General features: G+C 31.8%; 2 pseudogenes; both read right to left on the minus strand.

Annotated features, from left to right (window-relative positions):
• LOC114278659 (organic cation/carnitine transporter 4-like) overlaps positions 1–8,369 on the minus strand; it is a 60,008-nt pseudogene extending 51,639 nt beyond the window's left edge.
• Positions 8,370–14,702: 6,333 nt separating this feature from the next.
• Positions 14,703–16,017, minus strand: LOC114278658 (putative WRKY transcription factor 40; annotated as a pseudogene).
• Between the last annotated feature and the right edge of the window lie 3,515 nt (positions 16,018–19,532).

The following is a 19,532-nucleotide window of genomic DNA, read 5'->3' on the forward strand; positions in this document are numbered from 1 at the left end:
ATAATCAGCGACCAAACTTAGTTTTAATCGCCATTTGTAGACTTTTGGCTACTAAAATTGTTTAGTCGCCAAAAAGCTTTACTTTTGGCAACTAATACTGTTTTGGTCGCCGAAAGCTATACTTTTAGCGACCAAATTTTTTTTGTCAGGAAATTTAGTCGCCGAATATGCTTTTTCTTGTAGTGTATATTGAGTTTAATTCATTTATTTTTAATCATTTACTGCATTTTAAAAATTTAGAAAATATATTGGCATTTTTTATTTTTTCAAAAATGTCATTATAAGCTTGGAAAGTTTTTGGCTTAGTGACATTTCTCAAAATGCTATAAAATATTTGTTTATGACACTTTTCACCTAAGTGCCATAAAAAGTAATTTGCACCTACCTAGTGTCCTGACATTTTTTAAAAAATGTTATTGCAAATATTCATAAAAAGTTTTTGTAGTGACATTTTTGTTGTAGTGAAGTGACACTTTTTTTAATTGAAATGCCACTAGAGCCTTGTATGTTTATGGCTCTATGACATTTTTCTAAAAAATGCCACCAAATATTCTTTTTGTGACATTTTTGAAGAACATGTCACTAGTATGGTGTCACTAAAATATGTTTTTGTTGTACTGTTGTGACACTTGTTCATTGAAATGTCACTAGAGCCTTTTGTGTTTGTCGTTTTGTGGCATTTTTCAAAATCGTGCCACTAAATATCTTTTTGTGGCATTTTCTAAAAATATGCCACTAGTGTAGTACCACTAAAGTATGTTTTTGTTGTAGTTTTGTGACACTTGTTCATTGAAATGTCACTAGAGCCTTTTATGTTTGTCGTTTTGTGGCATTTTTCAAAAATGTGCCACTAAATATCATTTTTTGTGACATTTTCTAAAAATATGCCACTAGTGTAGTGCCACTAAAGTATGTTTTTGTTGTAGTGGCATTGAGATGACGAGACATTTTATTCATTTATTTGATTTTCATTACCAACTTTAATTCTATTTTCTTTTGCAAACTCTTTTGCTGGCCAGACTGCTAGCTTTGAGCCCCTATGTTTCTTTCTTGTCTTCGGTAATGCATCTTTTAGGTCCAAGCATCTTCATGTTTGTTAACACCCTTTTGTCATAAGATCCTGAGTATGTTTTGAGCTGAGTGTACGACATAATTTGGACTCTCATTAATTGGTTTGAAGGTAGAATTAAGGAAAGGGCTTATATCGCTGTTATGTTGTTGTTGAATGAGCTCCTGTGTCATTGTAAGCTTATGTTTTTTCTACTATTAGCATAAATGATAATTGTGGCTATTGCCAGCATACTTTATGAAAATTTTCATACTAGGGAATAAATGAATCTGTGATTGTCAATTTTGGAGGATGATCACACTTGTTTCTAGTAATGCAGCTATATTTTTGTTTTGTATAACCTGAGATAACTAACAAAACCTTTGAAGCCAACACGCCATCTTAAATAATAAAATTCTTGAAGGATAGTGTGTTGGTTTAAGTCAAGTTCTTCTTTTGGAGACTTTTGGCATTTGATTATTTTCTACGGCAGAATGGACTTTCTGCAAATGTATGTTGAAGCTGTCCACCCACATTTTATTTTCCACATTTGCATTTAATATTGTTATATTTTCCACAAGAAAGGAAATTTGTTTATTATTGTTCCTAAGCTTTTTTTTTTTTTTAAATGTTATTGTTCCTTAATTGTGGTTGGGTTGAATGAATTTTATTTGATATTGGATTGAATGTTTTAAAAAAAAAAATTTGATTATTCTCAAAAAAAAAAAGAAAAAAAAAAGAAAGAGATTTGGCGACTAAAAAATTGGTCGGCAAATTGTACACTTTTGCGACTAAAATCATTGGTCGGCAACTCCTTACCTTTTGGCGACTAAATTGTTAGTCGGTGATTCCTCGACTTTTGGCAACTAATTTATTTGGTCGTGGAATGTGACAATTGGCGACTAAAATATTTGGTCGGGAAAATATCACTTTTCGCGATCAAAGTGTTTTAGCAACAAAATGGATTAGTCGCAGTAATGATATATTTAGGGACCAAAAATTTAGTCGGCAAATCTAACTTTTCCCAACCAACAAAAATTTTGGTCGCGAATTACTTTTGCCGACCCTCAATTGGCGACCAAAGTAGCGACCAAAAAAATTGGTCGCAGATAACTTTTGCCAACTAAAAATGGACTTTTAGCGACTAATTTTTTGGTCGGCAAATGTGTTATTTCTTGTAGTGATTTTATTAATAAATTATTAAGTCAATTAATAGTTTTTAATGATGTTAGAAATATGTTTCAATTAATAATTTAAGTAATTTTATTATTGTATAGGAGAGTAATTATAAATTTCATTTTTTTTCAATTAATTATGTTAAATAAAAAATTCTAACAAATGGGTATTCGTAATTTTTCAAATCATAAGGGGCAATCTATACTTTAAGGAAACCTCAGAAGGTGTATTTATAATTTACCATTTTTGTTTCTATTTAACAAGTTGTTTGCTTTTATTTTTATTTTATTTTATTTTTAACATTAAAAAGTAAAAAATAAACTAATTAATTTGAATGAAAGTCTTTCTATAATTACAAGCACAAAGATTTTGTTGATTTTGGTCCCTTTTGTACGAGATTTGTGGAAAAATGTATTTAATCGACCTGTACTTGGTTTAGACTTTAAATTTTGTACAAGATTTGTCGAAAGAGGTATTTAACGGACTTGTACTTGGTTTAGAATTTTGAAAAATTTGTTTTAGACATTTTCACATTTTACATTTCTATCTAAATTTATAATCTAAACACTATATTTCACTTAGTTTTTTTAAAGAGTAAATTACAAATACACTTTTTGAAATTTGTTTAAAATACAAATTGTCTCCTGTGATTTGAAAAATTACAAATACTTCTTGTCAGAATTTTTTATTTAACAGAATTAATTAAAAAAGTAAAATTTTTAACTGTTCACCTATACACTAATAAAATTATCTAAATTATTAATTGAAATAAAATTTTAACATTATTAAAAACTGTTAATTAACTTGATAATTTATTAATAAAAGGACTTATTTGTTATGAAATTAAAAACCTTAAGTGGCATAATGTAATTTCTAGAACTACATAGGACAATTTCTAATTTAAATAAATCTCAGGAGATGTATTTATAATTTATCCTTTTTTTAAATCTCTACATAAATTTATTATCCAAACACAATCTCAAAATTTTTGAGTATTTGTTAGAATTTTATTCTTTATGTAATATTTTGTAAATTTTAAAATCGTCTTTGTTATTTGTGAGAATTTATTTTATAATCATTGTAACTATTCGAAACATAGAGTTGATATGTTAGTGAAATTCTATTTTCTTGTCTGAATAGGATTTGATCAAACCCCCTAAATATTGATATTTTGCTCGTATGATTTATTTGCATGATTTTATTCTTCAATCCAACCTCCGGGAGATTTTCTTCCTTTCTTATCTATTGGTCGAAATTAATTTTCTAAATTAAATCCTATCAGTAATCGAATCTAATAAAACATTAATAATATAAGGGTACTCACACTATAAGTTTAATTTAAAATTTTGGAGGCAATAGTTCCTTCCAAAGTCTATTATTTTAGAACCAAAATGTCAAATAATTTTAAAAAAGGAAAATTTACCCATAAATCCTATTTTCTGAAAAGTTGAACCATTTAGTCCTAAAAGTTTTCTTATGCACCATTTAGTCCCATTTTTTTAGTAATGTTATTTATTTAATTTTGATTATTTTGTAAATTACAATAGTACCCCTTTTGTGGAAGGTTGGTTTTCTAAAAATCTGCAACATCATTCATCAAAACAACATAAACTACACCATTATCATCTACAATATCCGACGATTATTATTAAGAACGAGGTACCAGAACATATAAACCAGTATTCCACTACTTCAACACAGATGATTTACCAAACATCACCAGATCATCATCATTAGAATAGTGATTCGTTATCAAACATTACAACATCAAACTGGATTATCAACATCACAACACCATCAAACATCACAACATCATCAATATCAGAATAGTGATTCATTATCAAACATCACAACATTGAACATCAGATTTCAAACAGTGATGATGTTGAACATCATGTGCCAAGTGAAAGTCACTATTCTGTTGAACATTGAACATCAGATTTCAAACATTGATGATGTTGAACATTGAACATCAGATTTCAAACATTGATGATGTTGAACATCAGATTTCATCAACATTGAACATCAGATTTCAAACATTGAACATTGTCGACATCAACTGAGAGCCTCCACACCGACATCAACTGAGAGCCTTCAACATTGATCATACATCATCAACATCACCAACATTGAACATCATGTGCCAAGTGAAAGTCACGGCGTTGACGGGGTCCTCGTCGCCAGAGATCGGGAACTGGGACTTGACGACGCAGAGGGCTTTGTAGTAGCTTTGAAGGAGGTGGCGGCGGGACGTGAGGGAGTCGACGGTGGCGCGTTCAAGATAGGATCGTAGTTGCTTTAGGGTTTGGAGATCGGATCGCAGTTGTGGCTCGATTCAAATCGCTTCAATGGTACGGTTTCGCCTCTGAACCAACCCTCTCTCACGATCTTCAACGTGTCGATTAAACAACCTCACCGGAGCAATACCGGTCACGCCAACTCTGTCGCGATTCAACATTTCTTTGTTCTCTTGGAACCCTAACGCCTTAAAGATTTGGGTATAAACGTAAATTACACATTGTGAAAACCCAGATATGGCCTCGCCATAACTTCCCCCACGCGATGTAACGCGACTAATTTGGTCATTAACATTGGAATAGGACCTAACGATTCATAAGAAAGTTAATAGGACCAAATGGGTCACAAGATACAAATTTAGGATTTATCAGTGCATTTCCCTTTAAAAAAATCATATTATCTCTACTCGTCTATCCATCCACGTCATCTATCTACCTATCTATCTATTTATCTATTTATCCACATGTCACCTATCTATTTACTTAATCTATCTATCTGTTCATATCACAATCACCACCAATCGCCATCACTGTAGACTTTTTAAATAAATTTTCTAGTGTCAACCGTGATATCTAAGTGTCGACCGTGGTATCTAGCAATAGTGGAACAAATGCCATCTCTTTCGCAGAAATGAACTTATCAAAAATTATCTCATAACATAATACACACAATTCCACCATATTAAAAAAAATATAATACCGACCATATTAATTATCCTTATCCCCTAATCCTAGCACCCTGAGAATGAGGCAATATTAATCACTCAAAACTAAAAAAGAAATAAAATAGTATATCTACAGACATGAACTTCAAGATTCCTGTGGGGACATAATTTTTGAATGACAACACGTGATCGAGGTGTCACCGAAGTGCCAGCCGAGGTGTCATGCGTCTTGGTCATGACACGGAGATCATCTCGGTTAGGCCGAGGTTATCTGCGAAGATATCGAAATCCGGAATAAACGGATAAGGGATAAGAGTCCTAGAATGAGAGAGGACTTCAGTTTGGGTAAAGATAAGACTCTTAGAGAGTTTATCCCAATCCTACTGGAAGTCCAAATTAGCAGTAATCCTAAGTCCATTGAAGTTAGGCTTTTATTGGGATTAGGTAAGTGTTAGCTATAAAAGAGAGGTACCCCCATGGGTTTAAGGTACACTTTTAATATTCTAAATAGTGAGTTAAGCACTTTTGCTATCTTTGAGAGATAACTGACTTGATCGTCGGAGTGCCCCCAGGTAGACGAACCACCGCCGGAATCTCTTCTTCTTATGACAGGTCGTTCGGGCTTAATCTATTCTGCCAATGTTCTCCAGCTGAGTGCTTTGATTGGCGGTGTGGTCGGAAATTGACACACACAATTTGGCGCCGTCTATGGGAAAGAAAGGAGAAAAGAGCATGGAGGAACTCATGGTCAGAATTGAGAAGTATGCAAGGGCTGAGGAAGACACGCGGGGGCAGAGGGCTGGAGAATGATGCTTGGGAGTTGGAATTTATAAGCTAAGATTGGTTTAACACTTGTTGAAATTTTAAAAATTTATAAGTTAAAGTTAAACCGAGGTCATGTTTAACACTTGTTGAAATTTTAAAAATTTACAAGTTGAAGTTAAACCGAGGTCATATTTAACACTTGTTGAAATTTTAAAAATTTACAAGTTGAAGTTAAATCGAGGTCATGTTTAACACTTGTTGAAATTTTAAAAAATTTACAAGTTGAAATTAAACCGGGGTCATGATTAAAGGAAGGAATGATATAGGTTCCATTATCTCAGGATGCCGAGGTAATAGAACCTAGGGGGCATTTGTGGGGACATAATTTTTTAATGACAACACGTGGCTGAGGTGTCACCGAAGTGCCAGCCGAGATGCCACGTGTCCTAGTCATGATGCCGAGATCATCTCGGCTAGGCCGAGGTTATCTGCGAAGATACCGGAATTCGGAATAAGCGGATAAGGGACAAGAGTCCTAGAATGAGAGAGGATTTCAGTTTGGGTAAAGATAAGACTCTTAGAGAGTTTATCCCAATCCTACTGGGAGTCCAAGATTAGCAGTAATCCTAAATCCATTGAGAAGCACTCTCATGGGTCTAAGGTGTGAGTTAAGCACTTTTGTTATCTTTGAGAGATAACTGAATTGATCGTCAGAGTGCCCTCGGGTGGACGAACCACTGCCGGAATCTCTTCTTCTTGTGACAGGTCGTTCGGGCTTAATCTATTCTGTCAGTGTTCTCTAGCTGAGTGCTTGATTGGCAGTGTGGTCGGAAATTGACACACACAATTCCCTTTAAACCAAAACCATTGAAATAGTAATAAAAATTAAGTAATGTTAGAAACGCCAAATTTTCTATCAAATAAATAATCACATATCTTGGTAGAAAATTTAGAGCCTATACCATTTTCCATAAAAAATTGTATGATGTTCATAAAACCAACCCTCTACATTCAAACCAAAAAGACAAATGAGAAACAAATAAAAAATAAATAAAAAAAACACAAAAAAGGCAAAATTCATAAATATAGTTATTCTATACAAAATTGAATCAAAAAATTAAACACAATTTAATTTAAAATTAGACAAAAACTATGCAATGTAATCCACACATTTAATAAGTTCTCGAGGGAAAAAAAATATATCGAGATTTGTTTTAAATTTTGTGATTAAATTTTGTTGAATTAAAAAGCATTACCATAAAATAAAAAAATTAAAATTAACAGGAGAGAGAGAGAGAGAGAGAGAGAGAGAGAGAGAGAGAGAGAGAGAGAGAGAATCGGACAACTCACCGATCATGCAGCCGCCGAAGAAGAGAGACTGGACCAACCCAACCTTATACTTGTGTCCACAAACCAACCCCCACTCCACTACCTTAGAGCTCGCCGGACCGCCGATCCACTCCCACGAACCCAGTTCTAACCCGCAAACAGTTCCAGAACCGGTCGAACAAGAATCGGGGATCAAGCACCTCCACTCCGGTTAACGGTCCGCGAAGATCATGACCATGGTGTGCAAGGCCTCGAGAGCCCAAGCCAGGCTCGTCAACACGAAGTGCCTTATTTTGGGACGGAGGGAGTACCATTTATTACTTGACACTTGTCAAGTTATTCTTAAAAATCGAACAAAAATTATTACAACTCCGGTTGATAGCTCAAAAAAATAGTGGCTCGAATGGCCCGAGCCCAAAATGATGTCGTTTTGGTTTTTTTTTTTTTTTTTGTTGCTTTTCTTTCTCGTTTTACTGAAGACGAAAAAGATGAAGGTGAAAAAAGAAGAAGCAGAAGAAGAAAAAGAAGAAGAAGAGACAAGAAAGAGAGAGAATCAACACATCATCATCTTCAACAAACATCAACATAGAGAAAGAGAGACATCAACACACAGAGAGAATCAACATCTTCATCAGCACGTCATCATCATCAACAACAACATCTTCATCAACATTATCATCGTCATCAACAACATCTTCATCAACACATCATTATATCAACAACAAGATCCATATCCAGATCTACTAGAAAGGGAAAAAAAAATAAAGTAGAGAAACAGAGGAGGGGATCGACGATACCCACCGGTATCACTGTCGATCTTCTTTCTCCTCCTCCTCTGCCATCACCGCCATCGCCCCTTCTCTCTTCTCTCTTCTCTCTTCTCTCTCTCTCTCTCGCCTCTTCTCTTCTCTTTCCTCTGTCTGTCTGTATTTGAAAGCAAGAAAAAGAAAAGAAAAAAAATACAAAATGACGTCATTTTGTATATTTGAGTCAATTTCGAGCCACCATTTTCGAACAACGAAGTATTATTGAAAGTATTAACACTTACTTTTTAACCAATAAATATTAAATTGAATTATCACCTGACATTGTTCGTAGAACAAAACCACAATTTCTCCTTGTCTATTTGATGCCCTTTTTGGTTAATTCTTTTTTAATTATATATATATTGTTTTATAAGTTACAAACAAAAATTTCATCAAATATTGCAATATAGATTTTTTAAATATATATATATATTGTCTCGGCGGTGTTTCGATGTTGTGGTTTCGGTGGCGTGTGTCTTGGGTTTGGTGGGCAGCAGCATGGGTGATTAAATTAATCGGGTTGATTAGTATGTGTGGTTTGTTGATAAGAGGAGTAAGCTGTTTAGGTGTTGTTCGGAGTTTTGAATCTGAAAACAAGTTTCCGTCCCTGGAAGTGGGTCTTGGCATGGTGACCAAGCTGTGTTCAGATGTGTTCAGATGGGTGGTCATGGTGTTTTCTCGGTTTGGTGTAGCAGAATGTTGTCCGGAGTGGGTCTTGGCTGGGTGTTGAGAGTCTAGCCGCATGTGGGTTTCTGCTGGGCATTGGGAGGCTTTGGGAGTTTAGCAGCTTGGTGATGACAGGCAATGGAGTTTTTCCAGCCATGGAGATGGTGGCTATGGAGTTTTTCCGGCCAGCGATCTTCCTCGGTAGGTGCAGAGGTGCGTGCAGTAGGTTGGGGTAAGGTTTAGCAGTAGCAGTAACAGCTTGCGTGCATAGGGGTATGATTTAGTTGAAGCTGTGGACGTTGTCAGGCGTGGGGCGTAGCTGTGCACCAAGAATCCTCTAGAATGAAATTTTTCTAAAGTTTCCTAGAGTGCTACATTGTGTGGTTGAGATTTACTGGCAAGTCACATCAGAAAAATTGATGTGACTTGCCAGTAAATCTCAACCACACAATGTAGCACTCTAGGAAACTTTAGGAAAAAATCACTCTAGAGGATCCTTGGTCGTAACTGTGGACGTTGGGAGTTGAAGCTGCATAGGTGTATGATTTAGATTTCAAAATTTGCAGGTGGGCGGCTAAGTTTAGTTTTTTTTTTTTTTTTGGTCTTGGGTTTTGGCTTTGTCTTTGAGTTTTGTGGGTTGATTTGTGGGGATTGTTGTATTTTTATTGTATTTTTTTCTGGTTAAGTTCTTCTTAACTTTTTTGTTCAAAAAAAAAAAAATTCGTGAGGCCAAGGGGTTGGTTGTATGGATGCGAGTAACAATAGTAGGGGTATTTTGTACTTCCGAATCTCTCTCGATGCATGTCATCTTCCTGTACCTTTAATTTCATGCTTTTAATGAAATTTTTCTTTGCTGATCAAAAAAAAAAATATATATATATATATATATATAAATAGTTGCAGTTATTTGCACCAAAATTTCCAAGCAAAATTTTATATGTAAAATTCATAGAGAGTTATGAGACAATGATACTTTTGTAATTGTGATTGATAAGAACAATTGTTGTCTTGAAATAAAAGAATTAGGGGTGGTTTGGGATTTAGCCAAAAAAGTTATACTTTTTTTTGAATTTTTTTTTTTTATGTTCAGTAATTTCTTTTTTCAAATTTGTGTTGAAAAAAAAAAAATCCACTACAAAGATCTGAAGGGTACTTTTTTTAAATTTTTTTTATTAAAAACAAAAAAAAAATCTGAAAAAGGAAATTATTTTAAATTTTTTTAGTAGACTTTTTTTGTAAAAAATTTATTTATTTTTTTAATTTTTGTGACCTGTCTACTCAAGTAACCTTAAAATTGTAAAGTTTTTGAATTTTTTTTTTTAAAAAAATCAACGATTGGTTTGGGATGCTCATGCCCATTTTGTGCCAAATATCTTTCTGACAATTTTAAGACTAGTACTAACTCGTATTTTGAAAAGTTGGTAAAAAATTAATTTTAAATTTTTTTTGTGATTTTTTTTGGTAAAAAAGTATAAAAGTGATATGACCTAAAAAAGTTAAAAAGTGAAAGAACTGACTTTTTACCTGTTTGCCAAAACACCCCTGAGTTTTAAAATTATTAAAATCTTTGGAGAGTTAATTTTGGATTCTAATTTTGATGAGGTGACAATACCAAAGTATAAAAAGCTTTAAAACCTAATAATATATTGGGTAAACTACCAATAGGTCTAGGGATGGCAATTTGGACCCGGCCTGACGGGGACCCGACCTCCCGTCCCCGATAAGAGCGGTTTTTCCCCGAAAAATACTCCCCACGAGCTGGGGATGGTATTTGAAAATGAATCCCCGATCAGTTTCGGGCCAGGGACGGGGATAGCTTTCACAGGCCTGGCCCCTGCCCCGTTTCTCCCCGACAGAAAATTACTATAATGGCCCTCTATCTATTCATATATTATATGTATATAATATATAACAATAATAATAATAATAATAATAATAATAATAATATAACCCTCTCATATATTCCTTCCTCATCTGTCTCTTAGTGAGAGACTCTCACTCTCTCTCTCTCTCTCTCTCTCTCTCCCTCCTCTACTCTCTCTCACTCCGCAGTGGCGACGGCTCTCTCTCACTCTTTCTTCTCTCTACAGTCGGTGATGGCGTCGTCTCGTCTCCTCCTTCGCGGTAGTACGCAGTCCTCCGTCGCCTCATCATCATCCTCCGTCACTCCCTCCTCCTTCGCACCACTGCCGAACCTTCATACACGGCAGATCTGAGCAGATTTGTGCATGTATACTCGATCTGAGCAGATGTGTGTATGTCTATCTATCTCGATCTGACTCCATTTTTTTTTTTGATCTATTGATCTATCTCGATCTGCCTATCTATCTATCTTGATGTTGTTATTGTTTATGAAATTGATGTTGTTGCCGTTGATGAAAATATGTTATTGTTGATGATTTATGATTGAGGGAGAAAGCTAAACACAGAGAGAGAGAGCTATGGGGATTTTTCGGGGTCAGGGAAACCCGATCCCCGTTAGGGGGCGGGGGCGGGGACGGGGGGGGATGATGGGTTCCCCGTCGTGGATCGGGGGCGGGAACGAGGAATTCTGTAGCTTCGGGGATCGGGGACGGGGAGGGTGATCCCCGGCCCCAGCCCGCCCCGTTGCCATTCCTAAATAGGTCCTAATAGTTGGATTTAATTCCTATCAAGTTCTATTGAAAATAAGTCTTGGTAAAATTATCATTAAAAATAATTTTTTTGTGACAATTTTTTATATATGTCGTTAAAAATTGGTAATTAGTGACTTTTTTTGTCATGATTTTATAAATTGTCTTTAAAACGTACAATTAGTGACCTTTTTTCATAACAAATTTTTTTCATAGGACCTATTAGATAATAAGTCTACTTATTATTACATACACGTAAGTAACCCTAATATGTTACCATAACCAAATTAGTTGCAAATTTTGTATATCTCATTTAAATTTCTTTTTCTTATATTTTATACTAGTGGTACACTATGCTATGCACGAGACTTTATAAATTAAAAAAATCATTATAATTACCTTGAAATAATTTAATATTTTGTCTTGTGGTATATACGAAATTTATAAGTTAACTTTTTTGTTTATAACTTTTTAAATTATTAGTTTAAAAAATTAAAATATATAAATATATATAAATATCTATTTAGTACAATTTTGATAATTTGTATTAAAAAAGGAGTTAAACACGATTAAATGAACTATGACATACCTCTTTTTGTTATGGAAATACACAAATTTAAAAGTTATAATTAAAACAAATATACAATTTTATTATTAAATATGAAGTGAAATGATATTTAACAATAATTCATATGGTATTTCTATTATTAATCCAATAATTTTAAGTTACATTTCTTTTGGTTTCAATTTTATACCTAAAAATATAATATGAATATAATACGCACATGGATTTCTAATATTTAAGAATAAGAAGGTTTCAGAATATTTTCAACCTTTCATCATTTTCTTTTAATTTTTTTTAATCTAATTTGATTTAAAATTTGAATAAAAAATTTGATTTGGTATGAATTACTTTAACTTCTTTATTAAATTTTTATCAATTTTTAAAAGAATTTTCATTCTTATCTCGTCTTTTTTTTTCTTTTTTTTTTTCATCAATTTTGATTAAAACAAACATAATTTCCAACACTTTATCTTTTAAATTTTTTATCAAATTATAATTTGATAAAAAGAATGTTAAGGGTTGGAGATTCTTTTAATTGCAATTATATTAAAATAGCATATTGAAATAGTGAAAGTTTTAGTATGTGGCTAGTTGAAATGCATTATTTGATTAATTCTCTTATCATATTTGTATATAAATTGACACTTATGACTATGGATGGCCGCAGGGCGGATTTAGGACGGGTTTGTCATTCCTCGCCCTCGCCCCGCTTTCAAACCCCACCCCGCTCCAACCCCGTTATAGATGGAATTTTTCAACTTCATCCCCGCCCCTGCGAATGCCTAACCATATTTCAAATTGTTAAAACAATTGAGAACCATTTAAATCCTTAACACAATAAATAATTTGCTATAACAAAATAAAAGGATGACATTTTGGCTTATTATTCATTTATATTTAAATAAAGCCACAGACTTTTAGTATTTCTTTCTTATATCTAATTATATTATATATACACATGTATATTATTTATTTATATATTATTAATTATATCGGGTCGGGTTTGGATCAGGGAAGGCTGTACTCGCCTCTGCTGCAGGTGACCAAAATTTAATCTGCCCCCCATCTACATAAGTGTTGGGTTAGGTTAAATCCGCCCCATTCAAGACAGGTATGGGCAGCCCCTGCAGGTCGGACTAAAATGGCTATGAGCATCTACATCAAACACATCAAATCCCTTTCTTAGCTATTCTACCAAGAAAATTCACTAAACAAATACTCCATCAAGCCAAATCTGTTGAGGCTCAAATCTTCTCCACAAGTAGCTAGCCATCAAGCTTCAACAAGTATATTTAAATAATAAACTATTAGACTAGCATTACACAACTATTTTTTTGAAATTTAATTTTGTTCACATATTTGATATGTGTATAAACCAACCAACTTTTTTATTACTTAAACTAATGGGATATTTTAAATGATTATGTGTATGAACAAAATAGTTTTTCTTGTACAAAATTGTAAGTATACTGAAAAACAAAGAATAAATTGAAAAAAAAAATTATATTGAAGTGGATAAAAAATAGAGATGAAGTGATATTATTTATATTAGAAAGATATGAAAAAACAATGAAAATGTGTCGGTTTAAAAATATTTGATCAAAAGTTGAATTATTGAAAAATGTTAGTTTGAAAAAACATGATTGTTAGAAAAAAAAATAAAAATAAAAATATTTAAATAGAATAGAAAAATAATAGAGATTTTATTGGAGGATGTATTTAAAAAAGTGATTAGCTAAAATAAAAAAGTAACTTTTTAGTTAAAATTTGACTATTTTGATAAGATGCTCTTATGATTATATCATTATAGGTCGGATTATGGAAAGTTTTTTTGAGGTGTCAAACATTTTCTATTTGTAAATATTCTACCTATTACACGTATCTTTTGGATATATATTTATCAGTTTTGTTTTGTAGACATAAACAATTGATATTTCAATTTAAAAATTTAAAAGTAAAAAAAATAGATTGGGGTTTTTGGGGATAAAAGAAGTCATGTAACTCCTTTAAATACTATTTAAGATGGACTATTTTAATCATATAAAAAAATAAAAAATTATATTTAGAGATTATCCCTATATATTATACTATTATATACAACTGTAGAGGTAATAAATTAACTATAATATATATGAAAAATTTTATTAAGGTTTCATTTTCAATTAATTGATAATTAACAAACTAACAAATAGCTGTAATGGTACAATGAGATAAAAAGAAGATAAAAATAAAGAACACAATGATATTTAAAAATTTCAAATTTACCTAGTTATACAAAAAAATTAATGTTATCATAAAAATCTTGAATTTCCAATAAATTTTCAAATTTTCTATAAAATAAAATGACAATAAAAAATAAAAAAATTTGATATCTATTTTTTTAAGTTCAATTTTGTGGTCTTCATTGGAGAAAACAAAATCCGATCAAAAGCTTTAACACAGAACGAGCATAGATACTTCGATTACAACTACCATCACCAATAATTCTTCTCCACTATACAAATCTGTAAACAAACACATAAATCTCACCAAAACCAAAAACCAAAACTAACAGCAAAGAAAGCGAATCACACAGGAAAAAAAAATTAAAACAAATAAATTTATGGAGTGGTAGGATGTTACCTCTAACAACTTAAATCTAACTTAGCCTAATCTATAGATATTATATTTTGTAACATATCAATTGTATTCAAAATTTAGTATCCAAATTTAATAACTATAGTATTATTTTATAAAAAAATACACACAATAGTAGTTAAAATAAGACCATCTCTAACGGTGAATCAGATTCATCATCAGATTTGAATTTAATGAAAAAAATATCACTTTTATGTCTTCAACGGTTTCACCAAAAGATATCAAATTGAGAATGAACCAAAACTTTCACCAAAATGAGAAGCTGAACAGATTTTACCAAAACACTGTGCGTTTACGTTAGAGGTAGCCCCACCGGACAACTGGCCGGACGTCCGGCGGGTTGTCCCACTGGTCGTCCCAAAGGTCGTCCATTGCATAAAAAAAATCGTATATGAGTATCTTCCTTTTCTTGTTCATCTTTTTATGTGCATCCATGAAGTTTTCCCATCTACGTATCTTCTCTGAAATCTTGATCATCTAATGTTAGGTGCAAAAGAGCATTTGAAGTAAGCTCTTGGACAAGGTTGTCCCTGGTCACCTTTTGTCCATATTTGCTCCATTGATATCCATCTTTCACTATTTGCAATACATAAAACATTGTTCAATACTTGCTAAAACATATTGTATATGCAACAACTTCAAAGAAAAACACCTCGAGAAACATCCTAAATCGAATCAAATCAAGAAAATTGTTATTAATTGTGAAATTTTTCAAAGTGTAGGACTTACAAAACTTGTATCAGAGGATTCAGTTCTCACACACATCCTTCAAATCTTGGCCTTGACATGTTCTTCCCTCAGTTTCTTACACGAATCTTCGTCACTCGAGCTACTCTTCGAATTTCCTCTGCTAGTTCCATGAATTCCATCATTGTTACCATTGTTGATGTTGTTGTTAGTAGTACTGGTTTCAGTTTTAGTGATTCAGATCTCTCAGACTTTAAATCAAACAAATCATGTGCATACAAAAATAAGCATATGTGTAATACTTTGGTTTGTAAAATTTTGATTTTCTTCACAACTGACTCACCTTTTGTTTCACTAAAGTTTTCATTCCTAACTCAATGAAATTGCTTTGCACCTCTTTATTTTGAAACCAAGAACGAAACAAGAAATCCAAATTAAGCAAATATACCAAGGGGGTAGCCAAAAAAAAAAACTTTGGGTATGAATTGAGGAGGATTGATCATGTTTCAAATACTGGTGCATCGTTGACAAATCTGAGAGGCTTAGCATTGAGATCCAATGAAGTGTCAAGCAAACTAATGTAATCCATTTGTTTCTTGAAAGTTCATTGAACTAGCAGTGATCACGACTGAATTCCCAGAAAAAATTCCAACAAAAGCTTCAAACACAACTGCTCTAAAACTTGCAAGAATGAATAGCCAGAAGAATCCAAAGAAGAGAGACCCAATATATAGAGATGTTACTTCGCCTTCATCAACTATTTAGTACCCTAATCGGTCGACCGGCCGGACGTCCCCAGTATTTTGATGCACATTACAGTGCAACGGTTGAAGCTATTTGTATCAGATTGAGGAAATTGTTTTTTTTTTTTTTTTTACTCAAATTTGATGAAAATTTTATTGAACTGTTGGAGATACTCTAAGTTGAAATTAACAATTTATTATAGTATCAAAATAAACAATGACTACTGTGCTTGAACTTGACTACTTGTCCAATAATTTAAAAATAAAAAGAGAGTTTTAATGCAATATATTCTGTTTGTGATGTGATATGTATATCAATTTTTTTTTTTTCCTTGACAACTTAGTAGAGCTTAAATTAAAACTTTACTTTTAGAGTTTTGTGTCATTACCCCCAATAATTATACTACATGCATGTATTTGGATTTTTTTTTTTATAAAAAGATTCTAAAAAAAATATATAATTTAGGGAATTGACCCTATTTTCAAATTATTTAGAAAACTTACTTTTTAAAATCGCATTTTGAAAATGCAATTGCATTTTGAAAATGTAATTTTAAATTGAAATTGCATTTTTAACATGTACTTTCACCTTGAAATCGCATGTTGAAAATATAATTTATGATGACATGGACTTCACTAAGATATATTGCATTTTGAAAATGCGATTTTGAAATTGAAATTGCATTTTTAACATGCAATTTTACCTTAAAATCGCATGTTAAAAATCCGATTTCAAAAATAGGTTAAGTTTTCAAATAATTTGAAAAGTTAGTAAATTCTCTAAATTTTTTATTTTAGAATATTAAAAAAAAAAAACCTCCATGTATTTGACCGGATGTTTTGAAACAAGCGAAACACGAGCTAGTAGTTTAATTATTAGGTAAGCCTAGATGACTTTTAATTAAAAAAATTATCACACCATGTGAAAGTGAAATGATTTTGTATCTAAAGATAATATTCTTACAATAATAATAATAATAAGGTTTTATTGCACGGGGTCCGCACACAAAGATTCAAAAAGTTGATGACTACCTTCTACTTCATACACACCCAACTCTTTTTCAAGGCTTGTTTGCATCTTGGCCATGCCTTGGAAGAAAAAAAAGAAGTTATAATGGCCTCGTGTTTGGCCCATTCCCCGAAGATGGTTCCTAATTTTCTTAAAAGACATTTCAATTAAAAGAAAAAATCAATAAAAAAAACTTTAGATAAACTACACTTTTTAGTCTTCAAGTTTGGCAAATTAAGTTAGAGCTGTAAGATAAATTACGTTTGTTTGTGCATTGGTATAGTGATATCAGTTGGTTGAAATTAAATTAATGAAATTATAAAATAATAATAAAAAAATTAATTATATAAAAGATGATTTTTTTTTTTACTTTTATCAATCTTACTTCTCCCATGGAATTGCTAAACCCCTCTTTGAAAGTTATTCCTAGTCCCATAAGATTGTTAATATCTCATGGTATGTTCTTCTAACAATCATAAATTTTATGGACCAATAGATTATTAGTTCAATCCCCCTCTCCAAACCTTTAAATAAACATGGATATAACGTTTGATGACCTTTTAAAAACATTAATTGGATCATAAATTTAGAAAGAAAAAAAAAATAGAGAACAAATTTAGTTTATATTTCATTAACATTTCAGTCATATTTTTTTTCTTACTATTCTCTACTCAAATCCATGATACAGGTAGAATGTGAATGAAATATAAATTAATTTTATTTATTTATTTCTCTCTCCTTCTATTTCCAAATTTATAATTCCAACAGAGTGTAAAAGAATTTTTTTTTTTACACTTCTCACCTTTCCACTTTTGTTCAAATTTCACTTTTTATCTTTCATGGTTGGACTTTCATTCAAATATTAAACTGTGGATAAGAGGAGGATTGAATTGAAACTCTTGCTTTCATGTTAGACTCGTAAGCTATTTAAGGATACTGCAGTGATGTGAATCCAAGTCTATTTTTTAATGTGAAATGCGTGTTGTGAATTTGTGATTTCTCATTTCCTTAACTACATAATTTGAGATTTATCTTTCACAACTTTTGTCCACCATTAGTTATATTCTTTCACCAAACAATGCCCTATGCAAGGGGGAAAAATTGTTTTGACAGTTTCTGTTGTTTTTATTTTGTTGCCTATTCAAATAATTTAAGATGGGGTATATTTTTTATTTTTTACAAAATTCAACTTGGATAGAAAAAATTGTAAGTAAGATTGGGACTAAAAGATGACAGAGAAAAGAAGTTAGGAGGCCCAATAACTGGAAAAAAAACCCAAACAAACAAACCTATGTGATTAAAAAGAGCGTATCAATTGAATTTATCTAGAAAAGAAAAATAAAACTCTCTATTAAAAGATGAGTGTCTGATTGTATGATTTATATTGTCTTAATTATAAAATAACTATTTTATTCGTTAGGCTATGTTTTTACTATTATTGATTTAGACTCACAATCTCCAAAAATCAAAAGTCTTGGAGATTAAATAAACAAAAATGATAGTTTAAAAATAAAATTTAAAAAATAACAATAGTTCGAGGATAAAGGTAAAATTGGCCCTTATTATAATAAAAAACGAGTTACATTGTTTCAAGACTCATGTAGCCATTTATTTTATAAATCTAGCATTCACTTTTAGTAACTTTTGCAAGACAAGTCTGCATTTTTGTCTCTAAAAAAGACACATTTTGTACTGAGAAAATACCATTAATAAGGATCCTTCTTTATAGCAAAGCCTATTCTCTTTGGATTATTGATTTGGATAATTATTTATAAAGAAAAAGAGAAATGTAGAAAAAGTTAAACTTATATTTTATTCATATTTCTCTCATCTTTTTCAAATTTTCTTTCCAATCTCACCATTTTTCTCACTAGCTGCCAATCTCAAACACATTTCTCGAATTCCTTTCTTACTAGAACAAATATTGAATGCAATATGAATGTCATTTTATTCACATGGTGTTTTTGGTTTACAAAATATTATAAATAAGAATTAAATAGACTTTATTTAGATAGAGAAAAAGAGGGAGTTGTTTTTTTTTTTTTTTTTTTTTTTTTTAATTTTAAAAGATAGAGACGGAGTAGTAGTTAATACATAAAGGAAGGGTAACATGTAAGAGCAATATAGTAGACTTTAGTATAACTCACAGAGCAAAATTTAATTAATCATAATTTTTATTTAAAAGATAAGCAACATTTACACAGCATAAGGGGCCACTAGAGAATACTCTAACTAGTTTTTTAAGGCTTTTTAGAAGCCTTATATTGATTGCTATAATAATAATTGCTAAACCTTTCTTCAGGCTTATCAGAGAGGAGACAACCCATTTATGGTTCCAGTCGAGTAGACTAGTAAAAGGAAGGATCAAGAATGTGACATATTTCAGGAGGAAGATCAGTTGCCAATAAACAAGTAAGAATTATCTTAACAAAGATTGATAGAATTAGACTTAAAAAAGCCATTCAAATTCGTTATGGACTAGGTTGGATACATAAATACATACCTCCAACCAGGCATCCATAGTTGA

Source organism: Camellia sinensis, chromosome 7, assembly GCF_055761805.1.
Source record: "Camellia sinensis isolate YWXY chromosome 7, ASM5576180v1, whole genome shotgun sequence".
In the NCBI taxonomy this organism is placed as follows: domain Eukaryota; kingdom Viridiplantae; phylum Streptophyta; class Magnoliopsida; order Ericales; family Theaceae; genus Camellia; species Camellia sinensis.